Source organism: Mesocricetus auratus, unplaced genomic scaffold, assembly GCF_017639785.1.
Source record: "Mesocricetus auratus isolate SY011 unplaced genomic scaffold, BCM_Maur_2.0 Super-Scaffold_6730, whole genome shotgun sequence".
NCBI classification, from domain to species: domain Eukaryota; kingdom Metazoa; phylum Chordata; class Mammalia; order Rodentia; family Cricetidae; genus Mesocricetus; species Mesocricetus auratus.
Genome location: NW_024429184.1, coordinates 94737752 through 94748753, shown reverse-complemented (window position 1 = coordinate 94748753; position 11002 = coordinate 94737752).

The window sequence follows — 11002 nt, the reverse complement described above, 5'->3', positions numbered from 1 at the left end:
CTGGAGGTGAATTGCATGGTAGATTTGGGAGTGTGGTTGGATCACTGTTCTGCATTTGGATTGTAGTCACTGGTGCTTGGAAGTCAGACATTTTGTGGTTAAATATTGGGATTTCCCTAAGTGATAAAGCAAAGTCTTTGGAGAAATGAGCTCTTGATGTATGTCAGACTAAATTTCTATTGGTATGTAAGGACAGAGTCCATTGAAGATGATCCAGGGTGATCTAGTGCAGACCGTGCCATATTGACTGTAGGCACAAGGGACTCATTGTGGAGGTAGAGGAGACCCCAGAAAAACTGGCTACCTGTGACCTGTACATGGTTGCCAGAGACCTCTTGGTAGAATTGGTGATGACCTGAAAGCTGCTCAGATTTGCTGTTTTGGCTCCAGAAGGGGCCTGAGGTGCTAGTGGTCTGCTTGCGGCTCCAGGACTGCAGCATACTTCCCATGCACACCAAGATATAATCAGACCTTTCTTTTCCTTTCCCTTTCCATACTTTGAGTTCTACTCTCTTACTAATCTGAAATTCCAGCATTCTCTGGATGTCAGGGTTAATTAATGTTGGCTCCCCAGCCTGTATCTGCCTGTATGTGGGTCCTATCCAGAAGGAGGCCTTTTGAAGCCTAATAGAAAAATGTTCTTACAAGGCCTTACCATGTGATGAGTTGGACTGGCACCAGTTTTGGAAACTATATTGGACCAGGTAGGGCCTGAGACTGGCCTGTTGGAGTGGACAATGGATGGGGTAATTGAGATAGGCCTATTTGAGTAGTTAGTGCTTGATGTTGTTGGGTAGGCTAGCATGATTGGTTAAGGCTTGGACTGCTTAAGGTAGGCCTGATTGAGTGGTCAAGGATGCCAGATGTTGATGTAGTCCTACTTGAAATTTCAAGGCCCAGTGTTGTAGAAGTAGTTCTGCTTTTGGTCTTAAGGCCTGGATTGTTAGAGGTAGGCCTGTTTGAGCTCTCATGATCTACAGTTTTTAAGGCCTGCAAGGGGGTAAATAGATCTGTATGTGTTATTAATGTCTAATGAGTTTGAGGAAGGCCTGTTTGTGTGGTCTACTCCTGGAGTTCTTTCAGTAGGCCTCTTTGAGCTATTAAGACCTGGAGTGACACAGGTGGGCCTACTTGAGTACTCATGACCTGGCATATTTGAGGTAGGCTTGCCTGAGTTTCCTAGACTGGTAGAGGTGTAGGTAGGTCTGCATGTGTTATTAAGTTCTAGTGTGGTTGAACAAGAACTGTTTGAGTCGTCAGTGCCTTGAGTGGTGGAGGTAGGCCTGCATGAGTTGATAAGGCCTGGGATGATCAAGGCAGGAATGTTTTTGTGGTTAATTTTTGGTCGGATAAAGTTAGACAGTTTTACATGGTTAATGCCTGATGTGTTTCGCATGGGAGATGGCAATCCTGTGAGAGGTATGCTCTGTGGGGACCCCAGTGCTTTTCGGTCTCACTGAAGAGCCACTATCTGTCTATGTGGCACGGATGGAGCATATGCCACAGGATCAGGAGGTGAGATAGGTGGGAAGGTACCAGTGGTAGTGAACAGCATCTCCCTAGACTCAAGGTCTCTGGTGGTTGAGAGGCACTCCCAGACATCTGTGACTCGGTAGAAGCTGGGAGATTCACCTGGACAGTTTACACGATTTTAGAATCTTTGGACAGCAGTTGTTCCTTGAGTGGAGCCGAATACTCTGCTTTGGATAAATCTTTGACCACAGATTCCTCTATGGACTGCCAAGGTGGCTGGACAGCTCTGGCAACTTCAGGGTTGGACTCTTCAACTGGGAATCTTGTCTTAAAAGCTGGCTGAAGCTGAGGAATTGACAAGCCTCCTTATGGTGCTGTAGGAGACAGGACATGTAAATGCATCCAGGAGCATATGGGTCTGGAGTTTGGGCAATCTGAGTGGGGAAGGACCCTGGAACCCCATCAGACTTCTGTTCCAAACTCTGCTTTGTACAAGACCCTGTTGACTTAAACTCTAGGACTGTACCCACATCCCACCCATGCAGAGATCCCTATTCCCTTGATACCCTTATGCCCTGGTTGGGGGTGATCACATAACTGGGAAGTAGTAAGTGGCCCCAAGTAATGGAGATGGCTCACCTGTGCAGAAGTGAAACCAGTGCCTTGTCCTCCCTCAGTTTCTTCCTGGTGTCTCTGTAGGCTGGAAATGGACCCTGGGTTATGGTGGAATAAGGAGGGACCTGAATGAAATGTCCAGTCAGTAGAAAAGAAAAGGGAAACAGGGGCTCAGGCAACTGTGAGCAAGCCTACATGCCCAAATGCATTGAGAGTAAGGTCTATGTGGGCAGAAAAATGCCACAGGCCAGGTCTTCCACTTCTAAGGACTTCCATGGATGTCTTAACGTCCCTGTGGAGTGGTGAGCAGGACCAATGTTGTGACAGAGGAGAATGTCTCAGAGAACTTTAACAACCACTTTGCCTTGAAGTACAGACAATGTACCACTTCCTTCCATACTGTCCCTCCCTGGCATCACCCAATCCTAGCCATCCAAGGCTTCATTCTTTGCACAGAACCTGGGAAGTGTCTATAATTCTGGGTTCTTTCCAAAGAGCTGCCTCCTCCATGGTTCTTCTTCTCATTTGGTGTTATCACTCAGGGACAGGGGGATGAGTCATGCTTCCAGGGGAAAGAATCAGCCTACCTTTCTTGATCCTGATTTTCTTCCTGGTATTGCTGTGACCCCTCCTCTCCAACTGACAGCGAGAGACAGCACATGCAGCTCCATCATCTTATCCACAATGTGGGCGAATATGTGTTCCTTTCCTCTTAGAAAACTCAAATGGGGACTATAGCTGTGACAGCCACCATGAGTGCCATTGGTCAGATTTCTGCAGAGGAAGCAAAGGCTCACTCATGGCCTGGAGCCCATCACCCCTTCATGTCAGCTCCATGGACCCTATATGGTTGTATGTTAGAGGGGGACACATGAACCAGTGCTCAGAACCAATCTCTTCTCAAAGGTCCCTAACGAACCTAGGAACACTACCCCGGACCACAGTATCACCGGGCTTCTCCCAGGCATGGAGGGTGAGAGAGCAGATGTCTTGGAGCCCACTGTCTTCATGCCCTCCCTCCCGGTTCTGAGAGATTGGGTTCTACTGTTGCCTGCAATCCCATTTCAGCTACTTCCCTATATGTTTTGGAAAGTGGAGCCTATAAAATGAGAGACGGAGAACTATTCTCTGTTGGTTTGGGGCTAAGCCATTCTTACCTATTTGGCAGTGATGCTTTCTGCTGGTGGAGTTGAAGGTGCATTAGGGGGAAGGACGTGTAATAATAGGTGAAAGATCCCAAGACCACACACAAAGGCTAGGATCATATCCATTGCCAAAGCTGTGAAGCTTAGTTTCAGCCAAAAGTATCAACGCTTTCCAGAAGACAGAGAAAATTCTTCATCTGAATCGCACTGCTCTTCTCAAGCAACTGAACTCCTGGAGTTCTCTCTGGGATTGGGCACCTGGGCCCATGCCTGTATCACAGAGCTCTTGTCTCCATGTCACAAAGGCTTCAGAATGTGGGGTGGGGAGGTAGGAAGAGGTGACCGAGCAATCACTTTCCTTACCCCAGCCTTCACAGTTTGTCATCCTGTAAAGCTCTATGTGTATGTTTTGAATTCCACCTGCATGTGCTGTCAGAAATCGAGTCCTGTCTATTTTCAGTCCTTCCCCTACCCACAGAGGGGGCCTTGTCCATGTTCTATGGGCTTTTGATACCTCAGATTAGTTTCCAGTGACATGCCTCTTCCAAAATAACACACCTCATGATCCCTCCTGAAATGGAGACCAAGCATTCAAATATATGCACCTATGGGGTTTTATTCAAACCACTGCGTTCCATTCTCTTGTCTGTTATAGTCTTGTAACTGTATCAGAAAGCAAATTCACTTAGTCAAACTTTAAGTCCCCATAGTTTTTCAGTCTCAACCTTATTTCAAAGTTCGAAATCCATTACAATTTTAATTGTAACCTCACATGAAAGCAAAACTTAATTTCTATGTTTCAACGTACCATGTTACAAAATTCACATTCCCATTTGAAAAGAGAAAACAGAGTAAGGATTAGTGAAGAAATACTGGAGTACAACATGACAAACCCAGGAAGGCAAACTCCAAACTCCTCATTTTCCTGTTTTATGTCAAAGGCTCTTTACCTCTCCTGTTCCTGTCTGCCTTTTTTACTTCAATGGACTTCTTTCTCTTGAGCTGGTGCTATTCTCTCTTAGCAGCTTTCATTGGCAGATATCCTGTGACTCTGGCATCTTCATTACCTTGGGGTCTCCAGTGAAATCCAGGCTTCACCTTCACAGCTTAACCTAATGGTCTCCCTAGGATTCCATGCAGGTACACCCCTGACAGGTGCTGGCCTCGGCAGCTTTCCTTAACCACAGAGGATGATTCCACAACCCCTTCACATGTTTCCTTCATGAATGAAATGCCAGAACCACATAACCAATGTTGTCAAGTTCTGCTGCCTGCTTAGGATGAAACCTGGAATCAGGGACCCTACTTGAATTGTATTGGCATAAGCCTGAATTTACTGTTGCTCTTTAGGGACAAGTCATCCCTGAAGGACTTTTCTTCTCACAAATTGCAGGATTAGGAGGGGAGGATCTGCCCCGAGTGTACCACTACTTTTATTCTTTTTCTTTGTTTTTCAGTACCAGTTAAGGCTCCAAGATTAAATGTTTGTGCTCTTTTTCTCCTCAACCTGTACATTTGTATTTTCTTTTGCCCTGCCTGCTCTTTTTTTGTTGTAGATCTACAGAGCAGTGATCTATAAGTACCACATAGTGGAGTCAATGTTTTTAAATATTCTCTGCCTAGCAAAATTTATGAAGTCAGTTCAAACCCTCTAAAATTAACTTCAGGCAGATTCTTTGGACAAGGACAGAAAGCACCCATGGTTTTGCCAAAATATCACAACAACCATCTCTAGACTGGAAGCTGATACCATGTCCTCTGGATTCTATTGACCTGGGCCTCTATAATGCACATTGCACTCAGAACTATTGTCTTTGAAGTTCATAATAGGACTTCCCTTAAGGTTTGCAGCATTTAGCCACTTTCCTAGTGCAAAGTTCAAGAATCTTAAACATGCCTGAAAAAACACACCGTGGTCAAGTGTGTACCAACTGCTGCTTTAATTACTGTTCTATTGCTTTGGGGAGACACCATGACCAAGGCCACTTACAAAAAGAGTTCATTGAAGGTTGTAATTTTAGATGGTGAGTTCATGTGCACCATAATAAGGAGCATGGCAGCAGGCAGTCAAGCATGGTGCTGAATTGGTTGTTGAGAGATTACATGTGATGGAAAAGCAAGGGGCCAAGGAGAGTTGACCCCAGGAGAGGGAATGGTGTGAGCTTTAGAAACTTCTAAGCCCAACCCCAAAGACACACCTCCTCCAACAAGGCCACACCTCCTAGTCCTTCCCAAACAGTTCCTCCTAACTGAGGACCAAGCATTCAAATACATGAGACTATGGGGCTGTTCTCATTCGTAGTATCACAACAGTGGCATTTTTGACACTGAGACTACATAGCAAGTAGGAAAGAGCTGCCATCTTCCTAATGTGAGTCTTCTTATCTTTTTAACATGAGGTAGTTTCCTCTGACTCCTTCAGTCACAGTTTTCTATCGTTCCTCACATGGTCCTGAGTGTATTTTTAGATTTTTATCTGAATGCTTAATTTGGGGGTTATTAGCATCTATGTTTTGAATTTCTTTATTTCAAATGTTCTTAGAAGGAGAAGGCTATTTTTATATATTAAACTTCCAAATTTCTAGCTTTGGAGTGGTCACTTATTCCTTCAAGATGTTTTCTTGTTGATTCGGTCAGAGTTTCTTGCTAGACAATTTTGTTGTCTGCAAAAGAGAAATCTTCTTTTCTCCTTTCCAAATCTGTGTGACTTTTCTTTCCTTTGCACTTCCTTAGTTCACCAACTCTGGGTTCCAGTGTGATGTTGAAGGATAGTTGCTTCTTTCTTTCTTTTCTTTTTCAGTGAGAGATTTTTTTATTACTTTAATTTTAAATAGCTTGCTTCACATGTTCAATCCCAGTTCCTTCTCCCTCCCCTCTTCCCACACCCCTCCACCACCACCCCCCCGAGCCTCCCACCCTACCGCCATTTCCTTCCACATAGGAGATATCTAGCATCTGTCATTTCACTCAGAGCAAGTTCCAGGCACTCCCCCAAGAGTCCAGGCTGAGAGAGCGTCCCTCTTTGTGTTATGGACACATGAAGTCCATTTGTATGCCAGGGATAAACACTGATCTACTGCCAAGAGCCCCAAAGGTTGCCCAGGCCTCCTCACTGATGCTCACACTCAGGGGATCTGGATCAGTCCCATGCTGGCTTCCTAGCTGTTTTTCTGGGGTCCAAGTGCTCCCCCTTGTTCACATCAGCTGTCTCTGATGGATTTGCCAGCCCATTCTTTGCCAATTTGCTCATCACTCCTCTCTTTCTGTCACTAGGTTCTATGGGTTCAGTTCAGTGTTTTACTGTGGGTGTTTGCCTCTGCTTCCATAAGTCACTGAATGAAGGTTCTAGGATGGCTATAGACATCAAGTTCATTATCAGGAATGGGCATTTAAGGTGGTCTCTCCACTCTTGCTTAGCTTGCCAGTTGGTGTCATCCCTTTAGATTACTAGAGGTCTCACTGGTGCCAGACCTGTCTTCTAACCTATGACTCCCTCTTTTATGGTATTTCCTCATCCTGTTCTCCCCATGTCTACCCCCACTCAAATCCTGTTCCCCCCATGACCTACTCTCTCTTCCTCTTCTTCCCCTCTCTTCTTCCCAGCTTCAACTCCCCCCCACCTCTCGCTGAGTTCCCAATCTGTTCCGGAGATATCGCCTCATTCCTCTTCTCTTGGGTACCATGCATATCTCTCTTAGGTTCTTTCCTGTTTCCCAGACCGAAATAGTTAAGTCAACATTTTGAGATTTCAAAGGGCATAGATAACACACTCTTTCAAATGAGTATAGAACTTCTAAGGGGAAGAAAGTTTCAGTCAGTTTTCTAATGGTCTTAGTGAAGCCCCCCACCCCCGTGAGTGGGTCATTTGACCCCCTCAGAGGGGTCATGTCCCACAGGTAGAGAAAGCATTTTTCTGGACTGTCAAGGTGACACTTAAAATAGTCTGGTGGAGGATGAATCCAGGTCAGTTTCTGTTCAGGGGTGTCTGAGCTTTGTTCTGAATGCATGGTCTCTTTAGCAGTTGGGATATATCTTCCACCCCCGGGAGTATGTTTGGGTAGCTGGGGCAACAGCAGTAGTCTATATGTTTTAGGGGCCTCTTGGACACTTCTGCTCAGTAATTCAAAAGAGGGCTTCTAATGTCTCATATTGGGATTTTTTAGATGGTCTTTGAGTCCTGGAGAGAGCACCACCAGCCCCAGTGAGAAAAATTCATTAAAACCGTACACATATATTTATACACAGAATTACACATTATCTGTTTTAGGTAAATCATTAATAATATTATTACTGGTGGCTTTTTCAGACATCCTTGTTATTTACCACCGTCTATCCTTCTTCTATATTTACTACTTTTAAGAGTCTGCTTTTCCTTATTTCTCCTGTCAGACCACTTGTATCATGCATGCTTCCAAAGGAGGGAGGCATCCAGCAGTACTACATATCTATGATGCCCATGAATCACATCAATAGCAACGGTGTGCATTCTTTGGTGGTAACTGACAGCTCTGCAATTGGACTCAAGACCTCCCCAACAAGAGAGAAACCATTCCAGGTACAGAAACCTAGGTAATTACTTATTACAAGTGAAGTAATGGTGATTGAAGGAGAATCTACAACCACTAACAACTAAACAAACATAATCCCTGACTACTACCTGTAAATGTTTTTCCCTATACTCAAAGGTGTGTTACCCTCATCAAGGAAACGTCTCTTTTCAAGAATTGGAGACCACTGTGGAAAATCACAACCAATCAAAATGCACAGTTGTAGAGCTCAGGGCCAATGTATGTAGCTACAAAATATCCCACTTCTAAGGCTCAAGGAACATTGCAGAAAGATTGCAAGAGTCAGAGGATCAGGGAGTTTTCTATGAGAGTGTGTCTACTAGAATGTCAGATCCCTACACTCACAATGTCTCACCAACATTACTGCCTAAACATGAGCTTAACAACGATGACACCAATGAACATGCCAAAGTAGTTGGGGAAAAGTCCATTAGGCATCCATTGTACTTAAAGAACCATAGGTAAGAGAGGAAAGTTGAGGTTAGGAGAGGTAGTCTTCCTCAGGAAAGAGCACACTACTTGGTTTTCAAATGCCAAATGGTCATCTACCCAAAACACACACACACAGGTAGCATCATATAGACTGAATGGGTTATATTTAGGAATATCGATACACTTGCAGAAGCATATATGCATGTGATTCTAGTAAAAAAATAGTGCCTTTGGATTTGCTGTAGAGCAGGTAGGCCATGTTTTAGAGGGAGAAAAGGGGGAAATGGAAATATATTTTAGCAAAAAATGAAAAAAGATAATTTTGCTTGTTTAGAAATAGTAGAGTCTTTGAAAGGAATGACGGTTTCCAAAACTTAACAAAAAACAAAAGAACAAAGAGATGTTATGACCCAATTGGGTTTAACAGATATCTATAGAACATTCGGTCCAAACACAAAAGAATATACCTTCTCGCGGTGCCACATGGAACCTTCTCTAAAATTGGCCACATATTCAGCAACATGGCAAACCTGAACAGATTAAAAAATGGATTGGAATAACCCTCTATCTTATCAGACCACCATGCTTTACAGTTAGAATTCAACAACAACACAAATTGCAGAATCCCTACAAACTCATGGACATTGAACAATATGCAATTGCACCATTCCTGGGTCAAGGAAGAGATAAAAACAATAAATAAAAGACTTCCAAGAATTCAATGAGAATGAAGACACAACTTACCCAAACCTATGGGACGCTTTGAAAGCAGTACTAAGAGGAAAGTTCAGAGCACTAAGTGCCCACATGAAGAAACTGGAGAATAGTCACATGAGAGAATTAACAGCATGGCCAGGTGGTGGTGGCACATGCCTTTCATCCCAGTATTCAGAAGGCAGATGCAGACAGATCTCAGTGAGTTTGAGACCAGCCTGGTCTACAACAGCTAGTTCCAGAACATTCTTCAAAGCCACATAGAGAAACTCACCCTGGCATCTATTCCTCCTCCATGGGAATAATAAAATTGAGGACTGAAATCAATAAAGTAGAAACAAAGAAAACAATACAAAGAATCAATAAAACAGAGTTGGTTCTTTGAGAAAATCAGCAAGATAGACCAACTTTAATCCAAACTAACCAAAAGGTAGAGAGAGAACATGCAAATTAGCAAAATCAGAAATGAAAAGGGGGACATAACAACAGACACTGGGGAAACAATTCAAAATTTTTAGGAAACAGACTATTTTCTGGATAGATATCACTTGCCTAAATCAAGAACAGATAAGCAATATAAACAGACCTATAACCCCTAATGAAATAGAAGCAATCATTTAAAGTCTTCCCCCAAAAAAATCCTCAGGGCCAGATGGTTTCAGTGCATAATTCTAGTAGAAATTCAAGGAATACCTACTATCAATACTTCTCAAATTGTTTCACACAATAGAATCAGAAGGTTCATTGCCAAACTCTTTTTATGAGGCTATAATCACTTTGGTACCCAAGCCACACAAAGACACAACTAAGGAAGAGAGTCACAGACCAATTTTCCTCATGAATATTGCTGCAAAAATACTCAATAAAGTACTGGAAAATTGAATCCAAGAATACATCAGAGAAATCATCCACCATGGACAAGTAAGCTTCATACCAGGGATGCAAAGCTGGTTCAACATATGAAAATCCATGAATATAATCCACCATATAAACAAACTGAAAAAGGGAAATCACTAGATGCTGAAGAAAACTTTGACAATATCCAACACCACTTCGTGATAAAGGTCTTGGAGAGATCAGGGATAACAGGAACATAACTATACATAACAAAAGCAATATACAGAAGACTCAAATAGATCCATATTTATCACTATGTATAACACTTAAGTCCAAATGGACCTCAACATAAACCTAGCCACATTGAATCTTTTAGAAGAGAAAGAGGGAGGTACACTTGACCAAATTGGTACCAGAGACTACTTCCTGAACATAATACTAGTCACCAAGACACTGAGATCGACAACTGATAAATGGGAGCTCTTGTAACTGAGAAGCTTCAGTAAGGCAAAGGAAACAGTCAACACAACAAAACAGCAGTCCACAGAATTCGAAAAGACATTCAAATAACACCACATCTGATTGAGGGTAGATTTCCAAAATTTACAAAGAACTCAAGAAGCATGTCTCCAAAACATCAAAGGTTCCAATTAAAAGTGGGTTACATATCTAAGTAGAGAATTGTCAGTAGAGGAGCCTAAAATGGCTGAGAGACACTTAAGAAACTGCTCAACATCCTTAGCCATTAGGGAAATGCAAATCAAAACAACTCTGAGATACAATTTTGCCCCTGTCAGAATGGCTAAAATCAAAAATACCAGTTCAAGCAGAAGAGTATGTGGAGAAAGGGGAATACTCCTCCACTGCTGGTGATGTGCAAACTCATACATCCACTTTGGAAATCAATATTCATCAATTCCATTCCTAGGCATATATCTAAAAGATGCACATTTATACAACAAGACATCTTTTTCACTATATTCATAGCAGCATTATTTGCAATAGTCAGAACCTTGAAGCAACCTAGATGCTCCTCAACTGAAGAGTGTGTAGAGAAAATGTGGTACATTTACACAATGGAGTGGGAAAAGAAAAACAATAATGGGATCTTGAAAATTGAAGGCAAGTGGATGGAACTAGAAGAAACCATCCTGAGTGAGGTAACACAGTCACAAAAAGGCAAACATGTACTCACTCATATATGGATTTTAGACATAG